Genomic DNA, 9,861 nt, shown 5'->3' on the forward strand with positions numbered 1-9,861 from the left:
GTAAGTAGGTCCCCATGCAGTCTATCAGCCAGCAGAGTGTCACATTTGCAGCTGCTTTCCTGTGGGAGCTATCTTCAATACCACACTTTTTCTCCTCAGCTCCCATTGAATGAAATAGATTTTGTCTGTTAAGGTATACCACTGAGTATGGGAGCTACAAGAAAGCAGGAAGGCAGACCCCAGCTACAGTAGTAAGTAGGTCCCCATGCAGTCTATCAGTCAGCACGGTGTCACATTTGCAGCTGCTTTCCTGTGGGAGCTATCTTCAATACCACACTTTTTCTCCTCAGCTCCCATTGAAAAAAATACATTTTGTCTGTTAAGTTATGCCACTGAGTATGGGAGCTACAAGAAAGCAGGAAGGCAGACCCCAGCTACAGTAGTAAGTAGGTCCCCATGCAGTCTATCAGCCAGCACGGTGTCACATTTGCAGCTCCTTTCCTGTGGGAGCTATCTTCAATACCACACTTTTTCTGTTCAGCTCCCATTGAATAAAATACATGTGTCTGTTAAGGTATACCACTGAATATGGGAGCTACAAGAAAGCAGGAAGGCAGACCCCAGCTACAGTAGTAAGTAGGTCCCCATGCAGTCTATCAGCCAGCACGGTGTCACATTTGCAGCTGCTTTCCTGTGGGAGCTATCTTCAATACCACACTTTTTCTGTTCAGCTCCCATTGAATAAAATACATTTTGTCTGTTTAATTATACCGCTGAGTATGGGAGCTACAAGAAAGCAGGAAGGCAGACCCCAGCTACAGTAGTAAGTAGGTCCCCATGCAGTCTATCAGCCAGCACGGTGTCACATTTGCAGCTGCTTTCCTGTGGGAGCTATCTTCAATATCACACTTTTTCTGTTCAGCTCCCATTCAATAAAATACATGTGTCTTTTAAGGTATACCGCTGAGTATGGGAGCTACAAGAAAGCAGGAAGGCAGACCCCAGCTACAGTAGTAAGTAGGTCCCCATGCATTCAATCAGCCAGCAGAGTGTCACATTTGCAGCTGCTTTCCTGTGGGAGCTATCTTCAATACCACACTTTTTCTCCTCAGCTCCCATTGAATGAAATAGATTTTGTCTGTTAAGGTATACCACTGAGTATGGGAGCTACAAGAAAGCAGGAAGGCAGACCCCAGCTACAGTAGTAAGTAGGTCCCCATGCAGTCTATCAGTCAGCACGGTGTCACATTTGCAGCTGCTTTCCTGTGGGAGCTATCTTCAATACCACACTTTTTCTCCTCAGCTCCCATTGAAAAAAATACATTTTGTCTGTTAAGTTATGCCACTGAGTATGGGAGCTACAAGAAAGCAGGAAGGCAGACCCCAGCTACAGTAGTAAGTAGGTCCCCATGCAGTCTATCAGCCAGCACAGTGTCACATTTGCAGCTGCTTTCCTGTGGGAGCTATCTTCAATACCACACTTTTTCTGTTCAGCTCCCATTGAATGAAATACATTTTGTCTGTTAAGGTATACCACTGAGTATGGGAGCTACAAGAAAGCAGGAAGGCAGACCCCAGCTACAGTAGTCAGTAGGTCCCCATGCAGTCTATCAGCCAGCACGGTGTCACATTTGCAGCTGCTGTTCTGTGGGAGCTATCTTCAATACCACACTTTTTCTGTTCAGCTCCCATTGAATGAAATACATTTTGTTTGTTAAGTTATGTCACTGAGTATGGGAGATACAAGAAAGCAGGAAGGCAGACCCCAGCTACAGTAGTAAGTAGGTCTCCATGCAGTCTATCAGCCAGCACACTGTCACATTTGCAGCTGCTTTCCTGTGGGAGCTATCTTCAATACCACAGTTTTTATCCTCAGCTCCCTTTGAAAAAATACATGTGTCTATTAAGGTATACCACTGAGAATGGGACCTACAAGAAAGCAGGACGGCAGACCCCAGCTACAGTAATAAGTAGGTCCCCATGCAGTCTATCAGTCAGCACGGTGTCACATTTGCAGCTGCTTTCCTGTGGGAGCTATCTTCAATACCACACTTTTTCTGTTCAGCTCCCATTGAATGAAATACATTTTGTCTTTTAATTTATACCGCTGAGTATGGGAGCTACAAGAAAGCAGGAAGGCAGACCCTGCCGCGAAGATTTTGGCTCTTGGCCTGAAAAACCCAGGCTTGAAGCCTGAAACCCAGGCACGAAGGCCTGAAACCCAGGCACGAAGGCCTGAAACCCAGGCACGAAGCCTGAAACCCAGGCACGAAGCCTGAAACCCAGGCACAAAGGCCTGAAACCCAGGCACAAAACCTGAAAACCCAGGCACGAAGCCTGAAACCCAGGCACGAAGGCCTGAAACCCAGGCACAAAAGCCTGAAAAACCCAGGCACGAAGCCTACTTCATGCGGCGATCAACCCAGGGTCCGATTCTCAGCTGGGTGGGAAGAAATCAGTCCTACTCAATGTGAGTGATAGCAGAAATCTTCTTCTTCATTGAGAGCAGGCTCTAACTTATATACACAGCAGCTTCAAAGCTAGCTCAGCAACAGCAGCTAATAGATTACATTTTTAAGCTCATCCTACTTGCGGTTTCTGCGATAAGCAAGCTCCCTCACATTTTCCCATCTTGTTTTTCCCCCGTAGTTGTTTTCCACCTTGGGCTGTTACCTCATTAGCTGAAAACAGCCCGACCTTGAAGGAAGAGAAAGCGGCCTGCTGTCTACATGACAGAAACTGCTTTAACCATGGCTCTGACTCTGGTCTTGATTGTGCATTAAATTCATATAACTGGAACTCAGATTGCCTTGCCCCATCAGGCCTAACATTATACCCTGGGATCCATGTCCATTCTCCCTTAACCACTCCTCGACAAGACCCCAGCTACAGTAGTAAGTAGGTCCCCATGCAGTCTATCAGCCAGCACGGTGTCACATTTGCAGCTCCGTTCCTGTGGGAGCTATCTTCAATACCACACTTTTTCTGTTCAGCTCCCATTGAATGAAATACATTTTGTCTGTTAAGGTATACCACTGAATATGGGAGCTACAAGAAAGCAGGAAGGCAGACCCCAGCTACAGTAGTAAGTAGGTCCCCATGCAGTCTATCAGCCAGCACGGTGTCACATTTGCAGCTGCTTTCCTGTGGGAGCTATCTTCAATACCACAGTTTTTATCCTCAGCTCCCTTTGACAAAATACATGTGTATGTTATGTTATGCCACTGAGTATGGGAGCTACAAGAAAGCAGGAAGGCAGACCCCAGCTACAGTAGTAAGTAGGTCCCCATGCAGTCTATCAGCCAGCACGGTGTCACATTTGCAGCTCCTTTCCTGTGGGAGCTATCTTCAATACCACTTTTTTCTCCTCAGCTTCCATTGAATAAAATACATTTTGTCTGTTAAATTATACCGCTGAGTATGGGAGCTACAAGAAAGCAGGAAGGCAGACCCCAGCTACAGTAGTCAGTAGGTCCCCATGCATTCTATCAGCCAGCACGGTGTCACATTTGCAGCTGCTTTCCTGTGGGAGCTATCTTCAATACCACACTTTTTCTGTTCAGCTCCCATTGAAAAAGTACATTTTGTCTGTTAAGGTATACCGCTGAGTATGGGAGCTACAAGAAAGCAGGAAGGCAGACCCCAGCTACAGTAGTAAGTAGGTCCCCATGCACTCTATCAGCCAGCACGGTGTCACATTTGCAGCTGCTTTCCTGTGGGAGCTATCTTGAATACCACAGTTTTTCTCCTCAGCTCCCTTTGAAAAAATACATGTGTATGTTAAGTTATGCCACTCAGTATGGGAGCTTCAAGAAAGCAGGAAGGCAGACCCCAGCTACAGTAGCAAGTAGGTCCCCATGCAGTCTATCAGCCAGCACGGTGTCACATTTGCAGCTGCTTTCCTGTGGGAGCTATCTTCAATACCACAGTTTTTCTCCTCAGCTCCCATTGAAAAAATACATTGTGTCTGTTAAGTTATGCCACTGAGTATGGGAGCTACAAGAAAGCAGGAAGGCAGACCCCAGCTACAGTAGTAAGTAGGTCCCCATGCAGTCTATCAGCCAGCACGGTGTCACATTTGCAGCTGCTTTCCTGTGGGAGCTATCTTCAATACCACACTTTTTCTGTTCAGCTCCCATTCAATAAAATACATGTGTCTGTTAAGTTATACCGCTGAGTATGGCAGCTACAAGAAAGCGGGAAGGCAGACCCTGCCGCGAAGATTTCGGCTCTTGGCCTGAAAAACCCAGGCTTGAAGCCTGAAACCCAGGCACGAAGCCTGAAACCCAGGCACGAAGTCCTGAAACCCAGGCACGAAGCCTGAAACCCAGGCACGAAGGCCTGAAACCCAGGCACGAAGCCCTGAAACCCAGGCACAAAGGCCTGAAACCCAGGCACGAAGTCTGAAACCCAGGCACGAAGCCTGAAACCCAGGCACGAAGGCCGGAAACCCAGGCACGAAGCCTGAAACCCAGGCACGAAGCCTGAAACCCAGGCACAAAGGCCTGAAACCCAGGCACAAAAGCCTGAAAAACCCAGGCACAAAGGCCTGAAACCCAGGCACGAAGGCCTGAAACCCAGGCACAAAAGCCTGAAAAACACAGGCACGAAGGCCTGAAACCCAGGCACAAAAGCCTGAAAAACCCAGGCACGAAGCCTACTTCATGCGGCGATCAACCCAGGGTCTGATTCTCAGCTGGGTGGGAAGAAATCAGTCCTACTCAATGTGAGTGATAGCAGAAATCTTCTTCTTCATTGAGAGCAGGCTCTAACTTATATACACAGCAGCTTCAAAGCTAGCTCAACAACAGCAGCTAATAGATTACATTCTTATGCTCATCCTACTTGCGGTTTCTGCGATAAGCAAGCTCCCTCACATTTTCCCATCTTGTTTTTCCCCCGTAGTTGTTTTCCACCTTCGGCTGTTACCTCGTTAGCTGAAAACAGCCCGACCTTGAAGGAAGAGAAAGCGGCCTGCTGTCTACATGACAGAAACTGCTTTAACCATGGCTCTGACTCTGGTCTTGATTGTGCATTAAATTCATATAACTGGAACTCAGATTGCCTTGCCCCATCAGGCCTAACATTATACCCTGGGATCCATGTCCATTCTCCCTTAACCAGTCCTCGACAAGACCCCAGCTACAGTAGTAAGTAGGTCCCCATGCAGTCTATCAGCCAGCACGGTGTCACATTTGCAGCTGCTTTCCTGTGGGAGCTATCTTCAATACCACACTTTTTTTCCTCAGCTCCCATTGAAAGAATACATTTTGTCTGTTAAGTTATGCCACTGAGTATGGGAGCTACAAGAAAGCAGGAAGGCAGACCCCAGCTACAGTAGTAAGTAGGTCCCCATGCATTCTATCAGCCAGCACAGTGTCACATTTGCAGCTGCTTTCCTGTGGGAGCTATCTTCAATACCACACTTTTTCTGTTCAGCTCCCATTGAATGAAATACATTTTGTCTGTTGAGGTATACCACTGAATATGGGAGCTACAAGAAAGCAGGAAGGCAGACCCCAGCTACAGTAGTAAGTAGGTCCCCATGCATTCTATCACCCAGCACGGTGTCACATTTGCAGCTGCTTTCCTGTGGGAGCTATCTTCAATACCACACTTTTTCTCCTCAGCTCCCATTGAATGAAATAGATTTTGTCTGTTAAGGTATACCACTGAGTATGGGAGCTACAAGAAAGCAGGAAGGCAGACCCCAGCTACAGTAGTAAGTAGGTCCCCATGCAGTCTATCAGTCAGCACGGTGTCACATTTGCAGCTGCTTTCCTGTGGGAGCTATCTTCAATACCACACTTTTTCTCCTCAGCTCCCATTGAAAAAAATACATTTTGTCTGTTAAGTTATGCCACTGAGTATGGGAGCTACAAGAAAGCAGGAAGGCAGACCCCAGCTACAGTAGTAAGTAGGTCCCCATGCAGTCTATCAGCCAGCACAGTGTCACATTTGCAGCTGCTTTCCTGTGGGAGCTATCTTCAATACCACACTTTTTCTGTTCAGCTCCCATTGAATGAAATACATTTTGTCTGTTAAGGTATACCACTGAGTATGGGAGCTACAAGAAAGCAGGAAGGCAGACCCCAGCTACAGTAGTCAGTAGGTCCCCATGAAGTCTATCAGCCAGCACGGTGTCACATTTGCAGCTGCTTTCCTGTGGGAGCTATCTTCAATACCACACTTTTTCTCCTCAGCTCCCATTGAAAAAAATACATTTTGTCTGTTAAGTTATGCCACTGAGTATGGGAGCTACAAGAAAGCAGGAAGGCAGACCCCAGCTACAGTAGTAAGTAGGTCCCCATGCAGTCTATCAGCCAGCACGGTGTCACATTTGCAGCTGCTGTTCTGTGGGAGCTATCTTCAATACCACACTTTTTCTGTTCAGCTCCCATTGAATGAAATACATTTTGTTTGTTAAGTTATGTCACTGAGTATGGGAGATACAAGAAAGCAGGAAGGCAGACCCCAGCTACAGTAGTAAGTAGGTCTCCATGCAGTCTATCAGCCAGCACACTGTCACATTTGCAGCTGCTTTCCTGTGGGAGCTATCTTCAATACCACAGTTTTTATCCTCAGCTCCCTTTGAAAAAATACATGTGTCTATTAAGGTATACCACTGAGAATGGGACCTACAAGAAAGCAGGACGGCAGACCCCAGCTACAGTAATAAGTAGGTCCCCATGCAGTCTATCAGTCAGCACGGTGTCACATTTGCAGCTGCTTTCCTGTGGGAGCTATCTTCAATACCACACTTTTTCTGTTCAGCTCCCATTGAATGAAATACATTTTGTCTTTTAATTTATACCGCTGAGTATGGGAGCTACAAGAAAGCAGGAAGGCAGACCCTGCCGCGAAGATTTTGGCTCTTGGCCTGAAAAACCCAGGCTTGAAGCCTGAAACCCAGGCACGAAGGCCTGAAACCCAGGCACGAAGCCCTGAAACCCAGGCACGAAGCCTGAAACCCAGGCACGAAGCCTGAAACCCAGGCACAAAGGCCTGAAACCCAGGCACAAAACCTGAAAACCCAGGCACGAAGCCTGAAACCCAGGCACGAAGGCCTGAAACCCAGGCACAAAAGCCTGAAAAACCCAGGCACGAAGCCTACTTCATGCGGCGATCAACCCAGGGTCCGATTCTCAGCTGGGTGGGAAGAAATCAGTCCTACTCAATGTGAGTGATAGCAGAAATCTTCTTCTTCATTGAGAGCAGGCTCTAACTTATATACACAGCAGCTTCAAAGCTAGCTCAGCAACAGCAGCTAATAGATTACATTTTTAAGCTCATCCTACTTGCGGTTTCTGCGATAAGCAAGCTCCCTCACATTTTCCCATCTTGTTTTTCCCCCGTAGTTGTTTTCCACCTTGGGCTGTTACCTCATTAGCTGAAAACAGCCCGACCTTGAAGGAAGAGAAAGCGGCCTGCTGTCTACATGACAGAAACTGCTTTAACCATGGCTCTGACTCTGGTCTTGATTGTGCATTAAATTCATATAACTGGAACTCAGATTGCCTTGCCCCATCAGGCCTAACATTATACCCTGGGATCCATGTCCATTCTCCCTTAACCACTCCTCGACAAGACCCCAGCTACAGTAGTAAGTAGGTCCCCATGCAGTCTATCAGCCAGCACGGTGTCACATTTGCAGCTCCGTTCCTGTGGGAGCTATCTTCAATACCACACTTTTTCTGTTCAGCTCCCATTGAATGAAATACATTTTGTCTGTTAAGGTATACCACTGAATATGGGAGCTACAAGAAAGCAGGAAGGCAGACCCCAGCTACAGTAGTAAGTAGGTCCCCATGCAGTCTATCAGCCAGCACGGTGTCACATTTGCAGCTGCTTTCCTGTGGGAGCTATCTTCAATACCACAGTTTTTATCCTCAGCTCCCTTTGACAAAATACATGTGTATGTTATGTTATGCCACTGAGTATGGGAGCTACAAGAAAGCAGGAAGGCAGACCCCAGCTACAGTAGTAAGTAGGTCCCCATGCAGTCTATCAGCCAGCACGGTGTCACATTTGCAGCTCCTTTCCTGTGGGAGCTATCTTCAATACCACTTTTTTCTCCTCAGCTTCCATTGAATAAAATACATTTTGTCTGTTAAATTATACCGCTGAGTATGGGAGCTACAAGAAAACAGGAAGGCAGACCCCAGCTACAGTAGTCAGTAGGTCCCCATGCATTCTATCAGCCAGCACGGTGTCACATTTGCAGCTGCTTTCCTGTGGGAGCTATCTTCAATACCACACTTTTTCTGTTCAGCTCCCATTGAAAAAGTACATTTTGTCTGTTAAGGTATACCGCTGAGTATGGGAGCTACAAGAAAGCAGGAAGGCAGACCCCAGCTACAGTAGTAAGTAGGTCCCCATGCACTCTATCAGCCAGCACGGTGTCACATTTGCAGCTGCTTTCCTGTGGGAGCTATCTTGAATACCACACTTTTTCTGTTCAGCTCCCTTTGAAAAAATACATGTGTATGTTAAGTTATGCCACTCAGTATGGGAGCTTCAAGAAAGCAGGAAGGCAGACCCCAGCTACAGTAGCAAGTAGGTCCCCATGCAGTCTATCAGCCAGCACGGTGTCACATTTGCAGCTGCTTTCCTGTGGGAGCTATCTTCAATACCACAGTTTTTCTCCTCAGCTCCCATTGAAAAAATACATTGTGTCTGTTAAGTTATGCCACTGAGTATGGGAGCTACAAGAAAGCAGGAAGGCAGACCCCAGCTACAGTAGTAAGTAGGTCCCCATGCAGTCTATCAGCCAGCACGGTGTCACATTTGCAGCTGCTTTCCTGTGGGAGCTATCTTCAATACCACACTTTTTCTGTTCAGCTCCCATTCAATAAAATACATGTGTCTGTTAAGTTATACCGCTGAGTATGGCAGCTACAAGAAAGCGGGAAGGCAGACCCTGCCGCGAAGATTTCGGCTCTTGGCCTGAAAAACCCAGGCTTGAAGCCTGAAACCCAGGCACGAAGCCTGAAACCCAGGCACGAAGTCCTGAAACCCAGGCACGAAGCCTGAAACCCAGGCACGAAGGCCTGAAACCCAGGCACGAAGCCCTGAAACCCAGGCACAAAGGCCTGAAACCCAGGCACGAAGTCTGAAACCCAGGCACGAAGCCTGAAACCCAGGCACGAAGGCCGGAAACCCAGGCACGAAGCCTGAAACCCAGGCACGAAGCCTGAAACCCAGGCACAAAGGCCTGAAACCCAGGCACAAAAGCCTGAAAAACCCAGGCACAAAGGCCTGAAACCCAGGCACGAAGGCCTGAAACCCAGGCACAAAAGCCTGAAAAACACAGGCACGAAGGCCTGAAACCCAGGCACAAAAGCCTGAAAAACCCAGGCACGAAGCCTACTTCATGCGGCGATCAACCCAGGGTCTGATTCTCAGCTGGGTGGGAAGAAATCAGTCCTACTCAATGTGAGTGATAGCAGAAATCTTCTTCTTCATTGAGAGCAGGCTCTAACTTATATACACAGCAGCTTCAAAGCTAGCTCAACAACAGCAGCTAATAGATTACATTCTTATGCTCATCCTACTTGCGGTTTCTGCGATAAGCAAGCTCCCTCACATTTTCCCATCTTGTTTTTCCCCCGTAGTTGTTTTCCACCTTCGGCTGTTACCTCGTTAGCTGAAAACAGCCCGACCTTGAAGGAAGAGAAAGCGGCCTGCTGTCTACATGACAGAAACTGCTTTAACCATGGCTCTGACTCTGGTCTTGATTGTGCATTAAATTCATATAACTGGAACTCAGATTGCCTTGCCCCATCAGGCCTAACATTATACCCTGGGATCCATGTCCATTCTCCCTTAACCAGTCCTCGACAAGACCCCAGCTACAGTAGTAAGTAGGTCCCCATGCAGTCTATCAGCCAGCACGGTGTCACATTTGCAGCTGCTTTCCTG

Source organism: Colius striatus, unplaced genomic scaffold, assembly GCF_028858725.1.
Source record: "Colius striatus isolate bColStr4 unplaced genomic scaffold, bColStr4.1.hap1 scaffold_47, whole genome shotgun sequence".
Classification (NCBI taxonomy): Eukaryota; Metazoa; Chordata; class Aves; order Coliiformes; family Coliidae; genus Colius; species Colius striatus.